The 25,431-nt window shown below is 42.2% G+C and overlaps 1 long non-coding RNA gene across 1 annotated transcript; it reads right to left on the bottom strand.

Annotated features, from left to right (window-relative positions):
• Positions 1–4,326: 4,326 nt before the first annotated feature.
• Positions 4,327–6,057, bottom strand: LOC121068051. Its single transcript, XR_005818580.1, has 3 exons — positions 5,914–6,057; positions 5,087–5,228; positions 4,327–4,410 (listed from the first exon to the last, which is right to left on the bottom strand). It is a non-coding gene; the product is annotated as an uncharacterized LOC121068051 (long non-coding RNA).
• Between the last annotated feature and the right edge of the window lie 19,374 nt (positions 6,058–25,431).

Here is a 25,431-nt window from a genome sequence, read left to right as displayed (position 1 = left end):
TGGACACCCTCTTGTCTGCGTGATGGGATGTAAACTCTCATTGTCAAGGTCAGTAGTGTATTTCTACAGAAGAGTAAAATAAGGCTGGGGAAACCTGTATATTGTATTGGCAAGCGTGACTTAATGGGCTGTGTGTTTACACAGGAGAGATGGATACCCACCTCCAACTTAAATAGAAATATCTTCTTATGCAAGAGAAATGTCTGAAGGCCCCATTTCAAAATACATATAACCCAAGGTTAGGGCTTGATGTAAGCAAGACAGGTGGAGGAGAAACCTGAAGCTAGGTTTCATATAACCCTGGTAAATAGCCTAGTAAATGCCTGGCAAGGCACAGTGTTGGTCAAGAGAAGGCCTTCCAAATTTCTGAGAGGCCATAACTTGACCGAAGCGCTAAGCTCCAAAGCCAGGATTTTTGCTATGAATGTGGGTCAAATGGAGATGCCTGGCCAGGGGAAGGGAACTTGACTGTCCCCTTCAGTCATCTTCTGCTAGTACCACGTCTGGCAGTTTCTGCAACCTTGTTCTCTGGATCCTAACTCTCCACATCCATTGCACAGAGGATCTCTAGTTCCTGTTGTGGTGGAAAAGTGTCAAACACTGGCATTTCAGCTCAGTAAATATAACCCAAAAGAACTTTTTCTCTGGTCCAGTGACTAAAGAGTTACCTTCTTGCCTTCCCAATGAGCTGATTAACGTTGGTAAAATGCTCTGGAATTAAGTTCTAAATGTTGGTATATTTATTCATAATGTAGCTCGTTTTGCTGCCAAATATTGCTAGTGATGTTTGGCAATGGTCTGGGTGTCTAGAAAAACTTGAATTTTTCATTAAAGGAAACAAGCAGTAATTTTCGAGTCTTGGGCTAATGTTTCTAATGCAAACTCAAAATGGACACATAAAAGAAGTAGGGTTTTTGCAACCAATCATCTTACAAATGAAATTAATATTTTTGAAAGTGTTTTTTTGTTTTCTTTCAACCACTCCTAATAGTCTATCAACAAGTATGAGCTAATTATCAAAAGTCATCTCATCCTACAAAAGCAGGATGAGAAAGTAAATTAGAAATGCCATTGAAACTACAGTAACAAAGGAATTTGATGGAGTAAAAAGCTGAAAGGCAGGGAACATTTTATTGTGTTGGTAAACCAGGAGTCTTGGTATTATATATGCTTTTGAATATTTAACAGCAGTATGAACTTTTATTACTTTTAATATGCCATAGTTAGACTTTTGCCAGATAATGAATCTGCTCTCTCAGCTCAAGCTAAAATACTTATCTCCCACAGCACATGATTTACCAATAGTTTACATTACCACTTACTGCTGAATTTAAACAGAGCCGTAATGCAAACTATGCTCGTAGATGAACATACAGGATATGCTGTGATCTTTCTGAATGTTTAGAAGTAATTATTTTCTCTCTACCTGACGCTTGCTGTTTCCAAAGCTCTGCTGTCTATGTGACATTCATGGACTAACAGAGGATAACTCAACCTCAAATGTAATTTTTAATGGAACATTGAAAAAATATGGCTGGATGTATGATTGAACTGTATTTGATAAGTAAAACAACAACAACAATGAAAAAATATGTTAAATAATTGATTGAAATGATATGTCATTAATTTGGGTGTCAAAAGATGTTAGATTCCGTAAATGCAAGGTGTGTGCTATGGGGATATGACAGGATTTAGCAAGAATCCTGAATCCCTTCCCTCTAGGAAATTCAGTAACGACTGGAGCCCATTATCCTGTAAAAGAAGAGTTTCCAAAAACCCAAAACTCAGATTTGCTGTCTGAGTGCTTGGTCAGCTATCTGTTTTCAGGTGCCCACTGTGATTTTTCAGAAATGCCCATTTGCCTGTCTTCCCCTCCAATGCTGACTTCAGGGTTGTCTAGACTCCTAGATATGTTGAAAATCTGCGAGGTACCTAGGTACCTTTGGACACTTATGTAATTTCAAATTTGTCCTTTACTGTTGGTGTCTCAGCTCTTGCTGTAGCAAGGAAACACATTTTCTATTCTCTTTCATAAAATCAGTCCATTTGCATTCTGGAAAGATCAAAATTTTGGTTTGGTTTCAACACCCCTCTAAGGGTGGATAAATACTCTTTGATGCAGTGACATATAGAAACACCTGAATTCAGTTCTGTTACTTGAAGATGCAAATGCATTCACCAAGATATAGCTGTGTGGTTTTGTCTACTTTTTCAAGAAGGCACAGATTTGTAAAATGAAATAAAATAAAATAAAAATCATCTGCTTGTTTCATTTCTTTCATTTTTAGAAAAGCTAGGAAGTTTAACTTTCTGACTTGCAGCCCCCACACATAGCAATGATCTGCAAGATGAACAGAGATGAAATGGTTGATCAGTATGCTCTTGTTATAAAAATTCAGAAATGTGGGATAAATAAATGTTTAGTAAAAACAGTGAAATGTTGAAGAAAGAGGAAAAACAGCATGGATCTCAACTGATACAAAAAAGCAGAGCACAATAATGCTCATTTTTTAAAGCCATGATTGATGTCTTTAAAATTCGTGTGATGCTAGGATGCAATAACAAATTCTCATGAGGTAAATTTTCATGTAATCATGGGCAAAATTCCTAGTTTATGTTGTTCATCCTTAAAATTTTGTTCAGAGCTTCGTTGACGTACCATGTGTCTGAGAAATTGTGTCTGAGAAATTGGTAGCTGTTGGGTCTTTTTGGCTGTGAGGGAGAATCTCCAAGGTGATTCTGATTTAATTAACATTGCAGATATTACCATAATGTCTAAGCGTTAACTGAACCTTTCATAGGTTCATCCACAGAAGCAGCACATTTTGGTAGAACTTGCATTCGCTTTTGCCTTTGTTCTAGAGCTTTTGCTTGCAGGATTTGTTGTCTGTACAACATTAATAGTTTCCAGTTCCTCTATTGAAGAAAAGATGTGGTGGATGCGTGGGCAATGGCAAAATTCCCACTGACTTTGATGGGGCCAGGATTTCACTGAGGAAGTTTTGGCCCCCATCCATTTTAGATTAATGGTTTGTTTCCAGTAAATAAATGCAAACTGGAAGTCATCTCTTAAAACGAGCCTCTATTACGTCCCGGGTCCAAGTGAGTCTTTGATATTAGAAAAACATCCTCCCTTGGTAACCTTCGAACACTTAGTGGGCATACATCCGAGATATAAAAGCCATAAAAAAAAGGCAGAAAGAGAGGAGCTGTGTCCTGTTTACACATGTACATGTATGACAAGTTGATGGCTGACTGCTATCTTATTTAGTGTGCCATGGCACCGTTGGCTTAGCAAGTGTGTGGCTGCTGTCCTGTGTGAGGTCTAACACAACCACACGGAACCCTGGCTTGTCTGGGGATGGCAGGGGCCAGGCTGGGCAGGTCTGTGCACCTGGAGGTGTAAAAGGAGAAATGAACCCAGGCTTTTGAGACATGAGTGCTGGGGAAGACCCTCACAAGCACCTGTGTCGTGTGATGGGATGTGGTTAGAGCCCACAGTGCCAGGTTCTGGGTACATCCCCCAACAACACTGCTACCCAAATCCTCATCGGAAGAGAAAGCTGGCCACAGAAAAGGGTGCTTATATATATATATATACATACATAAATATATATGTATATTTCACCTTAAAGTATTTATCCTCACTCTATCTTACCATTTCCTCCACTTCTGCTGTGAAACAGATCAGATATTGTAGAACAAGAAGAATCCAACAAACAAGAAGAATCCAACAAAAGTCAGAGTGCTCTATTCCTCTCAGGCACTGTTTTTTAAGGACCTAGGAAGGAGGAAATATGTTCTGCCAGTCATCAGAGAGTCGGTGTTGGAGCTTGTGCTGACAGGTGCTGGCTTTTGGAAGGGAGCAGATGGCAGAGAGACATCCAGCAGGTCTAATTAAGCCATGAGGCACTACAGTAACAATGAAGAAAATGTAAGTCCAGCCCTTTCACACTTGAAAGAAGTTCTGCAAGGGTTCCTTGGAGTTTTGTGGGGAAAAAAAAAAAAAGTGCATTATTATTATTTATTTAATCAATTCTAGGTCTTCTCGGGTGTATCAATAAAGACATTAGCTGCTCCAATGCACACTCATCTTTGACATCTCATTGGTTCAGACTGGGCAGGTTTTGTTGCCAGCAGCAGCTGGTAGGAATTCAGGAGGTACCAGTGTGAAGGGTGCAGCAGGCATCAGAAGCAAGTTGCTAAACTGTGCCATCCTGGATAGCAGGATGCCTTATGCATGGTTATGCTTCATCCTCTCCTCTCCTCTCCTCTCCTCTCCTCTCCTCTCCTCTCCTCTCCTCTCCTCTCCTCTCCTCTCCTCTCCTCTCCTCTCCCCTCCTCTCCTCTCCTCTCCTCTCCTCAGCTTCAGCCACATGTGGTCAACAGGTTACTGTCTCTGCTCTTTCTCTGCATTATGAAAGCAAAAGATTCAAATTGTTTAAAAGTCTCATTTTCCAAGTTCCACACTGTGAATGCTTGGAAAATGCTAATTATTACATGATAAAAAGGGTTTGCATAAATTATGTGATTTTTTTTTTCCGTCCCAGGAGAATCTAGCTTTTGTTCAAATCTTCTTTATTTTCTTTGAAGCTGCAAACCATTAGGCACTCTATTCGGATAGTGCATAGCCAGATATTATACTTATAACCAAAATATAATGATTAAAACACCACTTACTAAACAAAGCTCGAAGCTTTTTGTATAAAAACCATTAGGATCACACACATGCACAAGTACCAATTCACAACGTGGTAGGATAATGAGCAATCTAAGGCACACACTAAAGTGTAGATAATGAGACTCCTACTTATTCACATTTCATTAGCAGTATAAAGGATCTAAATCAGCTCTGTCGCTACTCATTCCATAAAGCATTGTCATCACTTTCGTTTAAAAAAAACCTGATCTTAGTTCGCTATAATTACTGCATAGAAGCCCTAGATATTGTTTCCAACAGATCAGGTTTACTTCCCTGAACAAAAATGGGTTTGGACATCATAATGAGCTATGTATCAGCTAGACAGGTTAATTCACCCCCAGAATGGCTCATCTTACTCTGAAAATAAAGGAACTGCTGGCTGACCTTGTGTTTCGGAGTTCACGGGCAGGGAGCCTCCTTCACAGCGTGGCTGGACTCCACCTCAGAGCTACAGCAGCAGCTGTTAGCTTCAGACAAAATACAGCCACTCAGGTCAAAGTCCCCACGTCTCAGCAGTTCCTGGGGACTGTGAAGTAATGAAGGTGTGAGGAAGAGGAGGTCCTCGCCCCCCACCAGGACGTCACCACAGGGCCATGAGGCTGTGCCCGTGTTGCAACACCCACACCCTGCAGGTGCATCACTGCATCACTAGCATCCTCCCCAGGCCTCTTGGCTGCGTTACACCAGCAAGGCTCCGTGTCAGGAGGTCTCAGCAGCACGAGGTGCCATCAGGAGCAATGAAGCCAACGCTGACAGCTTGGCACCTCCTGGGAATTAACTGGCCAGGGCTCATGGTCAGCACATGGCCCGTGCACCTAACCAGTAATACCAATCAGGGTGCCACAGGTAAGGGAGTGGTTATCACCTCACGTGCATTTTTAATTGATGAAGTACTTAACGGGTCAAGCACACAGCCATGAGCAGCGTTGTGTGTTCAGTTCATGCTGTGTATATTTAAGATCTTTGAAGGTCCCTTCCAGCTGAGCTATTCTATTGAGTTTTGAGCTGTCAAGGATGAAATATTGATCGCTGTATCCTCCCTGTGCAATAACCCAAACATCTTCTGTCAACTTGTATTAATTCCTTGATGGATTACGGATATATGCTGCTCTTTGGGACAATTATCTATTGTGTAGCCCTTCTTGCCACACTCCCTACACCTACATCAACTACCTAGATGAAAAAATAAAATAAAAAATGAGACCTCCCACATTTAGGTTAGCAGAGAAAAAGTGTTGTCCTGTCTCTGGCATGCATTTCCCTTTTGCTCGGGGAAGTCATTTAGCCATGCTGGTTTTATCATTGCAAAGTAGAAAGCAGAAACAATCTGTAAGTAATTCACCTCCCAGGGCTGTGAGGATGAAATAGCTGCCGTGTGAGATGCTCTAAGGTTCTCAGCGTGTCACTGAAGGAAGGAGTGGCCTTCTGTGAAGGCACCAGGTCAGAATCTAGGAGCTCCATGTCCTGCATAATTTCTCTTACAATGCTGAATGGGTCACATCAGTTTTGAGTGATTGTTACACTGAGTCTCATAATATCTAATGCAACAAATATCTGTACCTTATTTCTGGACAATTACGCTGGCCCCTGTCCTGACTGTTTTCTGCTCTGAGTACTGTTGGTTTGTCCCAATAGCATGTTCTTGCTAACTTGTGATTCCTTATCTTCAATTTAAGGCACTGTAATACTTACATAAACGTAACCTTATTGTTTCCATCCTTCATCAAACCCATAGCTCTCAAATCTTTTGAGTATAAAAATCTAGAGCAGAGCCTTCTGAGCACTGCCAGCCTGACATTTAATAACTTTTATATACTTTCCTGGCTAGATGTGCTCTACTTAAAAGCAGGATATCTCTTGCTTATTCCCATTCAGCATGGTAGTCAATTAACATTTGGTTCACTGATGCTCTTCATCCTCAACCTGCAACTCATAACAGGCATGAATTATTAAGCCCCACTGTATCTATGTAAGAGACATACCTGAAGTGTAGCAACTTTACTTTTGCATGAAGGTCACTCAACATAATGAGTGAAGGACAGGGTTGCCAATTGTCTTCCAGCAGGGTTTTGGCCATGTCCTCTGTCAAACCAGGGAATCTCCAGCTTCAGGCAGAAAACACTGTCCTGGGCTTTTTTTGTGGAGCTCTGTGTGACCGTGTAGGATTAAGGAGGCTACACATTTGTGACATGACTTAATTCAAAATTCATCCTTGTGTCACTGCATCTGAGTAGAGCATGAAAATGCTTGGGTCATGATCATTAGGTGATATGGACTGAAGTACCTTCACAGGCTTCACCTGCACTACCACGGCTTGCACCAGTCGGATGACCTGGTAGCTGTGGTTAAGGAAGCTTTGGTAAAAAAAAACAAAACAAAACAAAACAACAAAACTGAAACTATTGATTCATCAAAATACAGCTGCTGTGCACAGGACTGATAGTTGGAGTCCTGCTTATTAAAGGAAACAGATGAAAGATCACATATATTTTTAGAGAGATGAGCCTGTAAGAGAGTTTTAAAACCTTTTATGAGCCCACTTTTTGGATCTTGAACAGCTAGACCTAAATATGTCTATTTTTTTTTCAAGGTGGAAAAAAAAGGAACTATTCCTCCCATACTTTGCAATTTAACCCTTTAAAACTGTCCAAAACCAGGTACAAAATGCTGCTGGGTCTGCATGGGAGGTTTTTTTCCCTCCCGCTTTGTACCAGTGATAATGGCTTCTGGAAATGTTGTCATTAGTAGACCTGTTGTATGTTCCTATCTTCAATGGCAAGTTTCAATAATGAAACAAATGTTGGTGTCCAATTAACTAAGGGAAAGGGGGATTTTGCAGTGATGTTTCCTTTTAACTTACATCAACATTCAGTGCAATTTCAGCAATTTCCAACAGCAGCATGCCAGACAGAGTTTTCTTTTTCCAAACTGAAGGCTGGTCAGGCCAGTAGGGATGTGGTAAGGGGCTTTCAGAGGGGCAGATGATCACTGCTATCCCCCCTCCCTGTGGGCTGTGATGGCTCCTAGCCCCCCTATTCAAACCTGGATATTCACTCATTTTTGACACCCCAGGACTGCATACTGCCAATGTATGTGTCACGCTGGAATCAAACTGACTCGTACGGTACAGATATGCCTTGACTTCATGCATATCTATGCTGGGAAGTGGTTTCAGCTGATAGGAATGGACTGTGCTGCAAATGATGCTGGTGATCCTGGTCTGCACTAAATGCATCTCAGTATGGGCTTGTTCTATCCTGGTCCTGCACACTAAACGCTCTCAGGAGCTGCAATGCTGCTTCCAGTTTAGTTTTGTCCAAAACTGATCCAGCTTGGGCGATCCAGACTATGCTGCAGTATGAATTACAGCGCAGTCAGTGGGACTGGGAAACTCCCTTCAGAAGCACGCATGATCCAAACTAAAACATCACAGCTCAGTGCACAGATATGGGCAGAAATTTCAAGGGGGAAAATCCTGGCCCAAGGGAGAGTGATGGCAAAAAATGCTGATGGCTCCAGAAGACCCAGAATTTCACTGAGGCTTGTCTTGAGAAGGAAGAAAGGAATAACTCCAGGCCAGGGATGTAACAGAGAGTAAACGGTGAAATTTCTAAGAGGTAAATGGATAATAACAGCAAAACCGAGGGGAGAAGAAAAAGAGCAGGCATTTAAGTACATGAGCATTAAAGCTCCTGAGCTCTTATAGCATGTTTAGAAATATCTTTCCAAATCATAACGTGTTTAATTTCCATACCAACATCATAATGTCAGCCTTAGAAAATATCTATTCTGCTTGATGTCCTGAAATATTGTTAATTGCTTTCTGAATTCTCACCACAATTCACCTTTGTGGAGACAGAGCAATGTAGCATTCTGAGACTCCCAGTCAAGCCACATAAACGTGAACCAAATGCTATTGTAAGGAATTTCTACAACAGGCATGGGAGAGGGCTTAATTTTTATTTTATTTTATTTTTTTTTCCTGGGAAGATATTAAGCAATTGTCCCTTTTACTGTGCAGGATTGTCTTTGGGTCAGAATCTGGACTAAATTTCCATGCTTGTTGTTATTCTGACTGCTTCCACAGTTCAGTAGAGAGTGAATTAAAAAACATAATTACATAACTTCCATTGTTACAATTTAAAGATAGTGACAATACTTCTACCATATTTAGCTTATTCTACTTATTGCCTATTAATCTCTGCCTTTCATAGTAAGTTATAATTGCTCTTTGCAAATCCTTTCCTTCTTATCAGCTAGTTTTTAAGAGTGAGTTATGCTGGCAAGGTTAGATTCCAGCAATTTCTTTACTCTGAGCTGCTTTCAATTCTGCTTATGTTTTTTTTTTTTTTTATGATAGATTGATGATTATGCTTACATACCTAGAGAAAGCTTTAAAGCCTGATGTTTCTTTCTGAAATAAAATACAAACAGAAATACCCCAAACAAACAATAAATAAAATCATTCATTCCTATCCTGTGCCTCTCACTTGATCTTTCTTGCTTATGCTAAATAATGCTTTTTATACCATGAGGTAGGAAAATTGGCACTTTATTCTTCTCCAGGTCTGAATGTAGTCTTTTCTAGTCACCTGATGACTCCACTTCTGAAATCTTTAAATACATCTTAATCCTAAAAGGTACACTGATTGGAGTGCTCCTTCTTTTGTTTGCAATCAGCCTGTGTTTTGTTCCCTGAACTTCAAAGAGCTGATTCCATTGTGTCCTGGCTTCTTCTAGGTCTGCGTTTTGATCCTGCTGATAATGGTGTAAATAGGAAAAACTCGCTTGAAATCATCTGTGTCCTGTCAACAAAAAAAAGGTCTGACTTGGATCTTATTAGAAGAGAACTATATTTGCTTCATGCTTCACACTCCAATTCTCCATCGGTTTTCTGTCTGCCTCCAGATCCCCTTGCAGAGTATTCATCTAGCATACCAACTGGCCACGAGCTCTAAAGCTTAGCTTTAAGTCATATTTTTCACATTTCTAACTCCTGTTTCTGGTGCTGTTGCCTTGGGCTTGCTCTAGCACCTCTCCATGCCTCCGCAGGTTCTTCACTATCACTTCTTCTCATTTGTCCCTGCATGAGAGATTTGTCCTCTCTCTGTCCTGAGCTACTTAGCTACTTCTGCTGTTTCATCCTCTAAAAATGACTCCAAATCCCATCCATCTTTCTCTTGTAATGCTGAATCTTCTTGCTGTGACTAATCAGGACATTATCTGTCACATGAAATGATGGCTTGCAATCTTACCTGTGGGTCACAACGGTGGCCAAATAATATTCCACAGGCGGTGTTAGACTTCCCTCTTGTTTGCTCCACTTTTATCTTTTCGACACCCTGCAGGGAGAATTGATGCCAGGGTTTTTGCGAAGACAAAATGATCCTTGCTATGGTTCACAGGCAACACAAAGCGAGATAATTTAGATTTCGAAGCCTTTCTCTCGGTGTTATTTTGTGTTTGTGAATTTTGTACCCATAAACACTATGTGACCGGCTTATATCATGGGACTTAGGTGCTTATGTGAATGTGTTCTCCTCACCTGCTCCATGGGAGATTCCAGCCTGTAATACTAACAGACCTCTGATGTGTTTGACAGGGTCTTATCTTTGGTCATTCGCTGAGCTCAATGGGATTTGGGTGAGATTTTTTTTAACCCTCCGGAGAAAAAAATATTTCTCCTGTGAATCTTTATTTGTCACAACAGTAACCAAATGTTCATCTCCTGCACAGCACTTTGTTACATCTCTTTTCCAAGAGCCCAGGTGTCAAAATTCCCCGCACCAAGTGGGCTGCAGCCACCTTCACCCCATCTCACAGCCCTCCTGCTCACCGCCCGCCAGCACGGCTGACTTGGTTCTCGCCAGCCACTGCAAGCAGTTGTGTGGAAAGCCTACAGCAGGAGGCAATCATATTTTTTTGTTGCCTCTTAATGGCATTTGGCAGCTGAAAATGAGGAGTAGCTAGCACCACGAGGCTAACCAGGGAGAGGAAGAGACCGGTTGAGAACCATTAGAGAACCTCAGCACGGAGCGGGGCAAACTATTTATTTCCTGGAGATGCTTCTCTAATGGAAAAACATCATGAGAAAAAATTCCATCATCTATTGAGAATCAGAAAGCATTCAGAGAAAATGGAGTAATGCAATTTTCCTATGCCTTTTAAAAAGAAGCAAGCAGTAGAAATATTTCATTATTTCCATGAGAGACTCAAATGCATTTGTGTGTGCTGCGGGGATAATGGCATTTCCTGGGTCCCTGAAGGTACGTGGCCTCATCCCATGCCTGGCTATTCAGTGAAAGCTTTCAATTATCCAAGCACAAGGAAAAGGTTTGTTTAAATAATAAGGAGTAACACGAGGCCAGTTCTGCGGAGTTTCTTAGAGTGTTGTCTTGCAAGACCTTTCATGTCTTAATGGTATTCAGCTTTGGTGCTCAGAGGTCAGCCTTGTGAGGCAGCAAACATGTCTGGGACCTACATTCACCTGGAGCTGCTGGAGAGGATAGAGGGCTTTTGGGGGAAACTGGCAGCTGTGTGTTTTGAAGGTTTGCAAGTATGCTGAATGTTATCCTGTGCAGCTTGAATGTTCAAAGAAAACCCAAAGATGCTATCCTTACTGATCGATGGGGCTGTATTTACCAGGTTTGTGTTCTCCCATCTCCCTAGAAGAACGACAGTAAGATGTTCTCGGAAAAATCTAGGGGAAGTTCTAGCCCTACTGAAGGAAATGGGAGTCCTCCCAGTGGATTCATCTTTATGGTGGGACGGCATCTGCCCAACTGTGGTCTGAAAGCCTGGTGCCTGGTCCTGTGGTCCCCCAGGACCTACCCTAGATGTCTCCCTGCAGCAGGGGCTGGGTGCCCCATGGAGGCGCACATCCTCCCACTGACTGCAGAGGGCCAGCTCAGACCAGACTCCTCACATCTCAATGGCACATGGGTGAGAGGAGTTCTGCTTCCACCAGCTGGGGCCAGATCTTCAAAACAAATTTCACCCTTAAAGGCTCTGCCTAGGGGATCTTCACACCACTCAGAAGGTTAAAAGCCTGTATTCTTTGAAGAACCTATGGAGCTGCTTTTGAAAATTCTCTGCTTTCCAGTCAGCACTATATGCATCTACCAGTTTCCTTTCTTCTTTCTTCCTTCTTTCTTTCTTTTCTTTACTTTTTTGTTTGTTTTAAAATCTGGTTTTAAATCATTTTTCCATCCATGAAGCAGAGAGCAGTATTTCACCTCAAGAAATCCATCCCCAACTCCATTGATGCTAATACTTTCTCCACATGGTCATTTGCCTCACTATGAGCTTCTCTCTGATGGTACTGATAGATTTTGCCTGGGAAGCATAAAATAAATCACAGAAAATTCTAAAGGGAACTAACGTTTGATTTTGTTGGAGAAGGGGGGAGAACTCCCCATGCTTGTTCGTACATGTGTTGTCAGATTAACTTGACACTGAAGACACTTCCCACAACAAAATAAAAACAAAACAAAACAAAACAAAACAAATCACCAAACACCCAAACCTCCAGAAACATAAAATCTGAAACTATTATAAATGGTGGCCACCTGCTTCTACACTGTGTCTTTCGTACAGTATGTGTACTGACAGACTTTTTGCACTAATTTCTTTTGTTTGGCATCTCAGCCATAAACTGCACAGATATGAAAAGGAGATGTTCCTGACTTCCCCCAGCAGCGGAGGAGGCAGGCAGGGTCTGCACAGCGTTTAGTACAGAGACAAATATTGTATCAAATCACCTGGAGCTTTCTAAACAAAGCCATGAAAGGTTTGTGTGAGGGGACACTGATTCACGTTACTCAAAGCTGTTGTCCATAATTTGTTACCTGGCACTCACTGACCAACACAGTATTGCAATAAGGCGTTGGCGAACAGAGGGCAACTCATCCAGACTTTTGTGATGCAGAAATCTGAGGAGTTTCACTGGCTTTTGCTAACGATTAGGTTCTAAGGCTGCAGTCTCTGTAATATGAGAGGAGTACCGTGTAAATGTTCATGTCTGGACATTTACTCAGTCCTGATTTTCCTCCAGCAACCCAAAAAGGAGCAGCCATTTCTTAGCATAGGAGTGATCTGATCTATTTAAGGATCTTACCTTCTGAGAGAAACCACTCTAAAAGTATGATTTCTATTGCTGATTATAGTATCCCCGTAGATAACCGGGATGTAGAGATCCACATTTTGTCATATTCAGATAACAGATCCCTGAATATCTTGGATTTTTTGGAAAATGTTGACTTAAGGGATGTAGGAATATGTGGGAGATACAGTTTGGGGAGGAAAGGAGGAAGACTTTCCCATAACTGTTCCTAACTATATCTATCTTATAAATTAAATGATGTCTTTCCACCAATCCCTTCTATATTTATTTATTTATGTATATATATATATATTTGTGAACAGTAGACGATTTTCAAACATTGAGGCATTAGTATTGAAAACTGTTGAAGACAAATGTGTTGTTTTTTTTTTTTTAAAAAAGTCTTTTTTTTTTTTTTTTTTGTAACTGAGAAATACTGAGTCAATGCCAGTCATATGCTAGTCCAAAACCATCCCTCTTTTCTTCTTGTTTCATTTGGAAAAGATGAGCATGTAGTCTCCTCACTTTACTGGAGCTGGTATTGGTGTGGTCTGGAGGCTGGATGAGGATCACAGCTCTCCTGTTCCTCTGGCGGGGTGAGAAAGGGAGCAGCCCACAGGGCAGGCTCAGGCTTCCCCAGTGGTGATAGCAAATTCAGAGACACACAGAGTGGTGAAAGCAAAATTTCTGGTAGCAGTTAACAGCCTCCATAATAAAATTTAAGAATATTGGTGACATCCAAACTCTAGAGATGTCAGAGGAATTTGTGGGTGTTGGTTTGGGGTATTTTGATCCTGCTCCTTACTTTAATTCTGCTCTAGAAGAGCAGCCCTGACCTCGCTGTCTGTCCCACAGCCCTGGAGGAAGGAAGATGCTGGGCAGCAGGAGCAGCCCGTCCCCACCTGCCCAGGCACGCACGGAGCAGGCAGTCCGAGAGCTGAGCCAAAGCTTTGGTGGAATCATTTGCCTGGGCAATGATTTTTGGTGTGGCACACAAGCAGCATGGCTGGGCAGATGGCTTTGTCCTTTATAATGGAGTTTTTCTTATCAGACAACCTCACCCAGACTCCCTAAAAGCACTTGGGATGCTGAGGATGAGAACACAGTATTAGCTCAGTGCCTACTGGCTCATGGAAGACCCTCACCAGAGCCAGCGGGGTTATTTTTATGAGCAGTGAGCCTCTTGGCAAGGCTTTGCTCTATGGGACAGATGGGTCAGAACAATCTCCAGTCCCACCACCAGCCCTGGCCGTGGTCCCAGGCTGGCTTCTGGAGGACTACAAAACTGCTTATGCAGGTTTGCTTAGCTTGGGAAGTAGTTTTTGGTGTTGCTCTAACTGTTTCTGAGTGTACAGCCTTAATGGTTATTTGTGTTGTAAGAGTGCCTCCAGGTTCACGGAGCCACAAGGGCCTCCCTCCGGTAGGCCCTGCTTGTGCAGCTACTAGGAGATCATCGCCGCCCCGAGAGCTGCCAGAACGAGGACAAATGGGTTGTTATGTGAGCTGTGCAGTTAATGAAGCCTACGTGCAGACAGATTTGAAGCCTGTATGTTGATCCTTTTCCATAATGTTCTCCCACCAGCCAAACCCTTATGATCCGTTCTTGTTCTTTCTATGGGAGCACCAATTTCTCCTTGCAGGGGCCTCTTCTTCTCTCAACCCCAGCCACAGGTCGGGCTAGAGGCAGCAGATACCCTGGCTGCTTCAGAGCTGTGTGTGTGGTTTGGTCAATTGGTGTGCACATGTTTAATGCCTAGCCATGGGCCATGCTGGGCAGGTAGCTCTAACATTTTCACCAGCGGAGGCACTCGTTTGGCTTGCTTTCCTGAAGCTGACAGAAAAACAAGACAAACAGCCCTAACGATCAGCTAGATACCTGTTTAAACCATCTTCAGGCCTTTGCCCAACTTTTGTAGCAAACAGTCCTTCTCTGCCTTTGGCTTTCTAATTTGCAACTACTCCAGGCCCTTAAGAGGAACTCTTTATTGCAGGGAAATGCCACAGTCCTAAGCTGTGGAAGACTTGTAGTGTAAAAATATCCCTACCAACTCTGTTTATTGTCATATATCTAGTCACCTTCTCTGTTACTGCTGCAGAGATATTGTACTCCCTTAAAACCACAAGTTAAACAGTCCACAGATTGCTCTGTTACACGGATTTAACACGCTGATGAAGAGGATTTCAGGTGCATCATTTTTCTTACAGTATACGTCTGAGTCCATCACCAAGCCGTGGTGAGGAAAGACACTATGGTGGGATCTCCTTGGTCATCACCAGAGCTGTCATGAGCACAGACTCCATCTCCATGACATTGCCTGCATTCAGCCATGCTGTAGTCTGAGAGTCAAGCATCATGCTCGGCCCCAGCAGGGACACCTGAAGTCCATGTACGTGTAGGTCAAGCTCTTTGTGGTCTCTGAAGGCATGAGACAGCGTAGTCTGATGCAGAAAGTTGAGTTTAAGAGCCAGTTCATCTTTGATTCCTACTGGATCTTCTCTGACTTCACTCAGTGTCTTCGAGTTTCGATATTTTTCTGCCTGTCTGCAGGTGCTGCCTGGTAATAAGCAGATTTCCTCATCTTCCTGAGTAGTTACTGAAGACAGAAAAGACCTGGCTCTCCATCTGAAACTGCTTGTCTTCTGTTGTCTCTGTCGTGAGCCCACAGCTTCTGCAACACTAGTTTACCAACTTAAACACCACATCGGATATACTTAGACTTGACTTTCATTCTCTCTTTGGTTACAGCATTTCACCTCTAAGGAACAAAACATCTCGGTGCGCTACAGGGCTAATTCTGTAGCGCATCCTTTAGGAGGAGAAGAAAGGGAGAGGAGACCAACAGCGATCAGAAAATGAAAACAGAAAGCAGAAAAACAACTTCCCCTCTCCATCGAGGGGTGTCCATGCACCATGTCCTCCCTGCCCACTCATTTCTGCATCACTGTCTGGGGAGCAGTTCCCCCTGCTTTTTTTTTTTTCTGTTTTCTTTTCTGTTTGTTTTTTTTTTTTTTCTTTCTTTTTCATTTTCCAGTAGAGCTATAGAAATGAATCCAAGTAAGAAAAGGAAGAGAGCTAACAAAATGATGAAGAGACACTGGCAACAGTCAGGGGGTGGGAGAGAAAGTGTGGGTGTGAATGCTAGAATGAGAAAAAGGGAGAGCTTGCCTTTTGAAAACAGGAAAGAGCTGATAAATAACCCTGCATAAGGCCATGAGAAAAGGAAAGAACAGTGTAGAGATGGATAGCGCAGATCAAAAGTGGAAGGAAATCAATGCAAATGAAGAATGAATAAGAAGAGTAAGGCAAGAAAACTGAGTTTGGATAAGCTGATTTTATTCATACTCATTTTAAATATAAAGAAGACGTTCCCAGGAGACATTGTACATCACAGTTTAAAAAAAAAAAAAAAAAAAAGTGATGTTGGTCAGACAAGGATGACAACTTGCGCTGCCTGCCTTCAGTCCTCCAGAGAGACATATGCAAACATCTGTACGCCTGAAAATCCTGCTGCAGAAACCCACTCCTGCCACGAGTCCTGCAGGTGCAGCAGCGAGGCTACAGCACCGAAAAACACCTCATCCAGGCATGCCAGGCATGTTTCCCACTTCTGTATCCCACTTCACCTCATGCCACTTGCCTCCTGGTGCAGGCAGACCTACAAAAATGGTTCGGATGACGAGGGAAGATGCACACAACAAACAACTCCTTTAAGAGAAGTCCCTGGCTTATGGCTAAGTGTGTTTATCTCAGCTCCCCGGGGTTTCACACAGATCTTTCCTTCCCCTGCTCCAGCCCTGTCACGCTGCTGCTCTTCCTTGAATGAGCGTTAAGTTACTGCTATGGATCTTTTTAAACACTGACATGAAGCATCCTGCCTGTTGCCTAGTTTATGCTTTTCCTAGGACCCTTTGAATTAGCAGAGCAGGACCGACTGGGGTTTAGTGGCAATTACTCTGAGGGAAGGAGTGATTGCTTCCCCAGTCTGCCGTCATGCCAAATCAAGCTGGGCAGGGGGAAGAGAGGCTATTTTCTCATCAGGTAACAGTGTTTGACTGAAGATAAGTGGAAACAATCAAAACTAAGCTATAGCTTTTCTGTTTCATGAAGAGAAAGTGGCCTTTCCAACCAATTTTTGCTAAGCTGCAGGAGTTCTGCTCCACACAATTATCTCCTTAATTACTTGCTCCAGACAGGCTGTGGGCATCTGCAGAGCCCATGGAAAAAAAAAAAGAAAATAACATCAGGGAAGGGGGAAGGAACTGACACCCTCCTTCTTCTGGAGGAGTAAAGAGAATGGACAGAATTTTGCAACTATTGGTGAGATGTTGTAGGAAAGAGGAAAACTGAATACTACCCATAAAAGTAAGCAAGACAAGTGTAGAAGCAGAAATTTGTAGTTGAATGGCCCTGATCCTGACAACAGCTTCTCATTAAATGGTGTTTAGCTTGAGAAAAGCTGCAGGGAGTCTAAAATAGAAGGATAAGCCAATCCAGAAGACATACAGTATCTCTTCTGATAACGGCAGGAGATGAGCTGCTCTTAGGTGTGTCCCTATAAGCTTACCTATAGCAATGAGCTGATGCTCATGGAAGTCCAGATAGGTGTTTTTGTGCAGCCTGGTGGTAATGTGCTAAAGCCCCTGACTGTGGCAGGGGAGCTCTGCTGTCCTCCTTGTCAGCGACTGCTGGGCCTCTCCTGGGTAAGGAGCATGCAGCAGAGGCTAGGTAGGATGTCTCCTGCTCTTCACGGTGAAGATTTTCTGTAGGCAGTGGCTACAGAATCTGGGTAGCAGATTTTCAGAGCAGTGGCTCTGAGTGTGTGCTAACATGCTCCCTGCATGCTGCTGCTAGCTGGGAAGATGTTGGCTAGGACAAGTCACCATCCAGATTTTTGTTGACTTCAGCGTGTGCCCATCCTTGCAGCATGTTAAATAGTGTGTCTCCTGGGAATTAAAAACCAAGCCCCCAAAAGGCTCATGTTTAACCACTAGGTCCTCCCCCTTCTTGTATTTTAGCAGTCTGTTTAAGAGAACATCTGTACATCTTCTGATGTAGTCTGGTGAGCTGAATTTGGGAAGAGCATGTCTCCTAACTATAATTGTTTGGGTTGGTGTCACTGATCAATGCCTTTTCAAAACAATGGGAAGCTGAGATTAGTTGTGTGTGTGATATGAATGGGAGTATATTGACAACATCTTTGTGCTTGGCTTCAGTCCTGTTATCTGCAGCAGTTACACACGTTAGTCACATTGCTGTTAAGACTCCCCTCATAGAGCTGGAGGCTCAGGGTCCTGGATTTGGGCAGATGTGCTCAGCATAGGCAAACTGCTCAGAGAGGATGGTCCGTAGGTCGTTGTGAAATAAAGTGTGAAATCAAACAAGTGCCAGCACTAAGACTAGTGGGAGTCTGCTATTCTGGAATTCCCAGACGCTCGTTTTGTGGCCGGCGTCCTCTGAAAAAATCCTCGCAGGTCCATGTTGATGCCATGTGGATGCAGGCAGGAAGGACTCTGCCATTTAGCTCTACATATCAGATGGTGTTGTAGGTTACAGAGTCCAGGTAGACAGCCACACTTTTATTTTGTTCTTTTTCTTTTTTCTGCACTTATGAAAGAGGACTCTTTACCTGGCTTAGCTGCAGTTACCCCTTTTGCTTTTCACCACCCCCTGTATATTGTGCCTTTCCTTATAAGAAAAAAATGAAGATAAGCAGCTAACATTGCCTTTTAATTTCATGAGCTGTGATATTTTTTTGTCTTCATCTACTTCTTTGGATTGGGCTGCAGAAATTTTGCATTTATACCACATTTCTTCCTTTCCTTGTGATTCCTCTAGTCTTTATATTTGTCCTCCTCAGTCCTTCTGCTGAGGTGTGTCTGGTTTCGTGCTGCACCAAGGTCCTTTGTGAGAGCCCCTACTTTCATATCATTTTAACATGTATGCTATTTAGCTGACTTCTCTCCGAATTGCAGTTTGTGCTGCCTTCCTCCACGTTGCTGGATTGTGTGTGCAGATAAGGAGCACATTCTTCTAGATACCAAATATCATCGTTTTCCTGACCACAGATGGCTGACTGGGAGATTTCCTTAGAGATTGCTTCAGCAAACTTTGAATGTGGTCTGTGGTGACACTGCATAAGATGCAGATGACATAATGAGCTCTAACAGTGTTGCTGCAGCCTCCACTACTGCAATTATTAAGTAGTCTTGGCCTGTTAGTTACTGTAAACAGGGTAAGCTTGGTGTGGATGAGACCAAAGCAAGTGTAACTGCTAATTGGTTCGCTAAAGTGCACCTAGGATCTTACCATACATTCTGTAATTACCATTTAGGAGCAATCAAAGCTGCTGACAGTGAACCTAATCAACTGAACCCTGATAACTGTGGATGGGGATGTAGCTAGATATTATAAATGCTGGCCTCAGAGACAATACTGAAAGCTGAGCTGCAAAGCCCTGAGCTTTTGAAAATAGTCTGTGATATGAGACTGGCAATAAAGGAGTGAATTCAGAGCTCCTGAAGGTAGGTGGCAATTGGTATGTGATACTAGCTTCAATCTCCTAAATTACAACCTCCAGAAATACTATATCCAAACCTATTCTGTAAGGCCTGTCTTTGCTGGTACATAGAAATAGTCTGTGTCTGACTGCTGAGGCACTCACAGCCTTCTCCTGTCAGCAGACCAGCATGTCTCTACCTGTACTGGGAACTTACCTACGTCCAGACTAAGGAGTGGCTGAGCGGCTGCACAAACTCAGCTTCTCATGGAGAGCTCTGTCATTCTCATGACCCTGCATACCCATCAGGTGGTTGTTTGCCCACTGAAATGCCAGCCGTACCACTGGGGCAAGTCCCTGGGGAGATGGTCCTGCCTGTGCTCTGCTCTGCCACCAACGCCACTCCAAAGAGGGATGTGCACATGCAAAGAGGAGCATCCCTGCCCAGGTATGGAGCTCCTCTCGTTGAGGTCTGACAAACCAAGGGATGGAAAACCCATGATGTTTTTCTTTGTGGAGGGCGGGAAAATCCACTCCTAAGAAACTGAAGAAAGGGGAATAATAGTAATAAGAGCAAGCAAGTGAAACAGATGCTTACAAAACAAGAACTCTTTACCCTATGCCGTCGGAAGAACCAATCGTTTTCTGTATCATAAAGCAATGACAAACTGGCCCTGGTAGGAAATCAGGTTGTGTTCCCTCCATTGTTTCTTGTCATGGGGATGGAGAGAGGGATGTGCGGGGTAAGATGAAGACGGAGAAGAGCTTAGGTGTGGCCTGGCACCAGCTGGAGAGAAGATCCTAAGCCCACGAAGGACAGTGGTTTAACAGCCTTTTGGTTGTTAAAGACAGTATCACTATCTGCCTCCATATGGCATTTGGGTTCTCAACAATTGAAAGCTGAAGTTGAAGTACCAAAAAAGGCTGTGTAAAAATATCAAGCTACTGTGCTGGCTAATCCTAGGTACTTAAACCAGCGCAGGTATTTCTGCTGCCATGGTCTGCTGGATGGGGGTTTGCCTGGTGCAATGCAGGTTGTAAAAAAAGCAAGAGTATAGCTTGCTAATGTAGAAATCAGAGGAAGTGTTGGGCTGGCTTTCTCTGGGACAGAAGTGACTAGCTGAAATTAATTGTGCAATGCCAAAGACCACCAGAGCTGGCAGGCTCAAATAATAAGGCAGAAGAGGGGAAACAGCTGGTAGCCACAGGAGTAATCACTACGGTATGATTAACATCATAAGAAGGGGCTGACCCTGTGGGTAGGCTGGGTGGAGTTGCTTTCTGCAGTCGCTCGCAGATGAGTGACTTAGGGTATGGCCACGTGTGTGTTGGGACTGTGTGGGTGCAGCTACTGTGCATTGTTTGGTTCTGCCACCATGTATCTCTAAAGCTAACAGCAGATTAACAAAGAATGACAAAATGTGTCTGGCATATCTCCAAATCCCTCCCTCCACCTGTAACTCATTGTGGCTGTATTTTGGGCCAATATTTCCTTCTGGTTGAAAAATTGCCCTGCTGTTTGCTTTACTTCTTTGACCTTTGACCTATGACTTAAAAGGCAGGATCCTTTCCACACTCCTTGTTTGTATGAGCCCTGGCACTTGATGAAGAGCTCTCCAAACAAAACTTTTATGCCTTCATAGATAAATGATATGAGACCAAATAAATCACTTTCTGCTGCACCTTTTTCACCTTTTTTTTTTTTTTTTGACAAAGTTTATGTAAAATGTAAGATTTATTTATTAAAATGTACCAGGTGTTTTTCTCTTTTATTTATTTATTTTTTTTCTGGAGGCATTCTGCAAGTCTTGCTACAGAGTGTTCTTGTCTGCTGAGTTCCTCTTCATACATTGTTGGAATATTTCACCCTTTCTGTGCCCTAGATTGCTGCACTCTCCAGCAACTGTTTCATTTCACTCCGGGTGGTTGCAACAAGTGTCTGAAAGCCCATGCAAAAATATATTTGTGCTTCAGTGAACTTGATTGCTATTCAAACATCAACCAACTGTGCTGTTTGTTTTAAGACACTATTGTTAACATGACCCCATTAACTACAAATTTGCTTGTTATGTTCTTAGAAATGTGAACAAGTAACAAGCAAGGGCCATGAACTCTGGGAAAATTCATCTTCTTTGCGTGGAATAGGGAAAGAAAACTGATCTGGCAGGAAGGCCCATGCTACTACAGGTGATTTCCATTTTCTGGAAATCTTCTTTGTGAGATGTTATAACTTTCTTTCTAGGAAACTGGAAAAAATCAGTTTTCATAAAAAAAAAAAACAACCAACCAACCAAACAACAAAAAAAAAAAACACAACATCTATAATGCAAAAGAGAGATAAAGGGAAAAAATGGGAGAAGGAATAAAAGGAATTGATGAGGAAACAAGGAAAAAATCCTGCTTTAAAATGTAAGAAGAAAAGATGGTATCAGGGGTCCTAGCTTGTGAAATTTTAGCTGTAAATGGTTAAAGGCAGGAAGGAAACAAATGTCTTTGTTCCTTTTCTTTACTGAAAACAGTCATAGAGTGAGCTAGTGAACTTGACTGAAAAACGCAGCAATGCTTTCCATGAAAACCTTTTTTATTATAAATTAGGTTTCTGAAAATTCTACTGACCTGTCATGTACAGTTGGTGGGTGGTGGAAAACCAGAAACGTTCCTCCCCATCCTCACAAAATGCTATGTAATACCCTCAAAATTTCACAATAGTGGCAGTGGTGTCATTGTGGTAACTCACACCACCCAGAGGGGCCTTTCTAAACACATTTACAGTGCATCATCACTGAAGCCATCACACATGTTCTTGTTCTGCTCTAGAAATGTTCATATGCAGCAGCTCCTCACAATAAGCACATGCTATTTGGGATTGTGTTAAGTGATAGAACTGATGTTCATCACACATTGTTGGCTCTTCTGTTCTTTTCCATGGTGAGATACTTTGAGAGCAGGAGGTTTTGCATATACATGTAACAAGAGGCTGTTGGAAAGCCTTTGACAGGCTGAACTGTGGCATGAGTGATTAGGGTTTCTTTTTTTCCTTTTTTTTTTTTTTTTTTGTCCAGCAAATACAGTAGACTAAATGAAATTCCGTTGCAGTCCTGGCTACAGCAAAAAATAACTGTGCTGTAGACACTGTTGAAAACCATCCTTAGCTTGACTACAACAAAACACATGGATAAATCTATCGAGATTATCTACTGAGATACTGTGCAGCCTCAAAAAGAGATTTCTTACAATCTTTCAGAATCATTCCTCTTTATTTGGGTTGTCTCAATTCTTTACAGTCTTGCAGTTTTCCGTCTGCTGTTGTATATATCAGTATAAACCGCTACACCATGGAGTGCCTGGAATGATAGTGTCATGAATAAATTAGCATAGTTTTCATGAAAATATATGAGGAAAGGTTTTTATGGTGAACTTGCCTTGCACTGACCAAAAATAACATGGATCACAATACTAGCTGGAGGTAGCAAGATGCTGGTAATATAGCCAGCAAGACCAGTGTAGAACAGATTTTTTCTTGGGTAGGAAAGGTAAATCATAAAAATGGTTTGGCTTGGCAATATGCATGGTCATAATTTGGATCCTTGTTAGGCCTATCACTGTTCTACGTAAAGGCATTTCTTCCTACCACTCAAACTTTGTCAAACATGACAAATCTAGAGCTAAGTCCAATCTGCAGAATTTGTGCTTCTTTTCTATGCAGCCACAGATTTCATCCTCTCAACATAAATACAATATAGATTAAACTTCATGTTGGAAATATATAATCTGTATATCTTAAAGACCCCTTTCTTCTTTTCAGGACCAAATGTCACTTCTGATTACACTTTTCTTTCACTTCCTCACTAAGGACATCACTGTAACAGTCTGAAGGAGATGATGTTCTCGCTTCTAGCCAAATATACAAAATATTTAACCCACTTTCGACTTCAGTAGAACACCCATATCTTATAATATTGACATTGCATTACTGTGAGGCTACTGCTGTAAATAACATGGTATGGAAATTTCTATATTTCTTGCTTGAAGACTTCTATCCTGAACTCTGTATCTGGCTAGTAGCTGATGAACAATTATTAGTCGTATGGGATCAGGTGGAAAGAGTCTAACTGATACATCTGATCTTCTTAGCTCACCTCAATAGTTAAAGCTGCCTTTCTGGTCTGCCACATTTAAAGGATTTTCACAGTCAACTTCTTCTAAGCACGCCCAGTCCTTTTTCTTATCTTTATACAACAGTAGTAATAAACTGTACAAGTCAGATCAATAAAAGGGGATTTTGAAGAAAGGTGAAAATAAATGTCATACTTCATAATTTCTTTCAAGACATCACTATCTTTATTATTTTCATGCCTACACCTTGCTAAAAATAAGCAGAGGTTAGAAGCCAGAGTTGAATTCATTTTCCGAAATGTCCTTTTCAGGTGTTCTCAAAAAATATACTCAAGGGTGATATGCAACACTGCTGTGCCAAATTGTATATCTTTGGAATCTCAAAGATAAGTCTTCTCCAGACTTCTAGCCTAAAGGGTTCGTGACATTGTCACTCACTGTAAAAACCTCTGTAAGCCTTTCACAGACTCAAATCCTCTCGGCAGAGGAACAGTTGTCTGATTCTTAATTTTGGTTGTAAAATTGCTAGTGGCTCCAATCGATTTCCAGCTGTATAAATACCTACTGGGGAGGAAGAGGGGAGTAAAGAGGGAGCTAGAATCTTTTCAGTAGGGCCCAGTGACGGGACAAGAAGCAACAGGCACAAGTTAAAACACATGAAATTCCATCTGAACACAAGAAATCACACACACACACACACAAACACTCAATGTGATGAGAACCCTTCCAGGCTCATCCATTTTGTGAGTCTCTGATTTCACACACTGGGCTCTAGGAGATGCATAGATCTTGCAGGTTGCCTCAGAACATTGAAACAGATAGTGCATTTCAGCATCCCTAAAGTTGCATTATTGCTGTCCTGGAAGAAAATTTCCTATATACCTGGGAGTCTCCTTTCACTCGTTCACAGAAATTTTCTTCCTCTGGGAGATGTGTATATACCTCAACACTCACATGGCTCACATTTGAATGGACAAATATAAAAGATAGGAGGGAAGAGGACATCTTGCTGGGCTGCAAGCCTTATTGTGAGCTATAGTCTCCTGTGGTGGTCAATGAAAGTAGAGGGAAGCTTCTTCCTGTTATCAATTACCAGGTTGAACCCTTCATCTGTAAAGAATAAAGTTGTTGAGAGAACCTGCAGAGGTTATATTAGAGTTATGGATTGGAATCCCTCTTGTGACAGCTTGATATCTTTCAATTTACAGGGGCAGCTTATTTATTACATCAGGATTACATTCCTGGAATGGTCTTTGTGATCCAGCTGTTGTGGTGTATTGCAAATGTGTGCTTAAAAACATTGTATGAAAGATCTCAGCTCATTTAAGTGATTTCTTAGCAGTTGCCCTGTCTTTTAGGGAGTATAGGTTACTGTAGGTATATGGATAGTTTTGTTTTAAAAGTGCCTTAGTTATATCTTTATTACAGGCAATTTTATGTGTGATGGGGCAAATTAAAGTTTAGTCAGTCTGAAGGAGAAATGAATGCTATAGAAGCAGCACTTACTGGTGCCTCCTTCATGGACTGCAGTCTGGGATACTGCTGTGTTCAACAGGTTCAGGGGGCTGTTCCCAAAGCAGATGCCGCTTGTGCAAGTACCGGGACTGTGGGGATGTGGAAATTGTCCCCTGCAATGCAAGGGAAGACTTGGAAATGCCTAGGGAGCTCTCCCTTCTTAAGCTTTAGCAGTCATCTGTCTCTGCCCCAACTGAGCCACTCTCTGGTGCATATACAGCATCCTCATGTAGCCCTACAAGCATTCTTCCCTGGACTCGGGGGCGAGGAGCTCCTGCCAGGGCTGGGCCAGCTGAACTTTATTGCTGAGCTTGTAGTAGTGCTAATGCCCTATACCCCCCACTGCAATGGGAATTTCTGCATTTTTCATACATCAAACACTTATTTCAGGTCTTCTAAACCTTGCATGTGACAGGCCGTCAAAACCAGCCTTTAAATAACATCATCAGACAACCTGTGTAACTTTTTTTTTTTCCTTGTTGAGAAAATCTAATACAGGA

Source organism: Cygnus olor, chromosome 3, assembly GCF_009769625.2.
Source record: "Cygnus olor isolate bCygOlo1 chromosome 3, bCygOlo1.pri.v2, whole genome shotgun sequence".
In the NCBI taxonomy this organism is placed as follows: domain Eukaryota; kingdom Metazoa; phylum Chordata; class Aves; order Anseriformes; family Anatidae; genus Cygnus; species Cygnus olor.
This window is presented reverse-complemented; position numbering and strand designations above follow the sequence as displayed.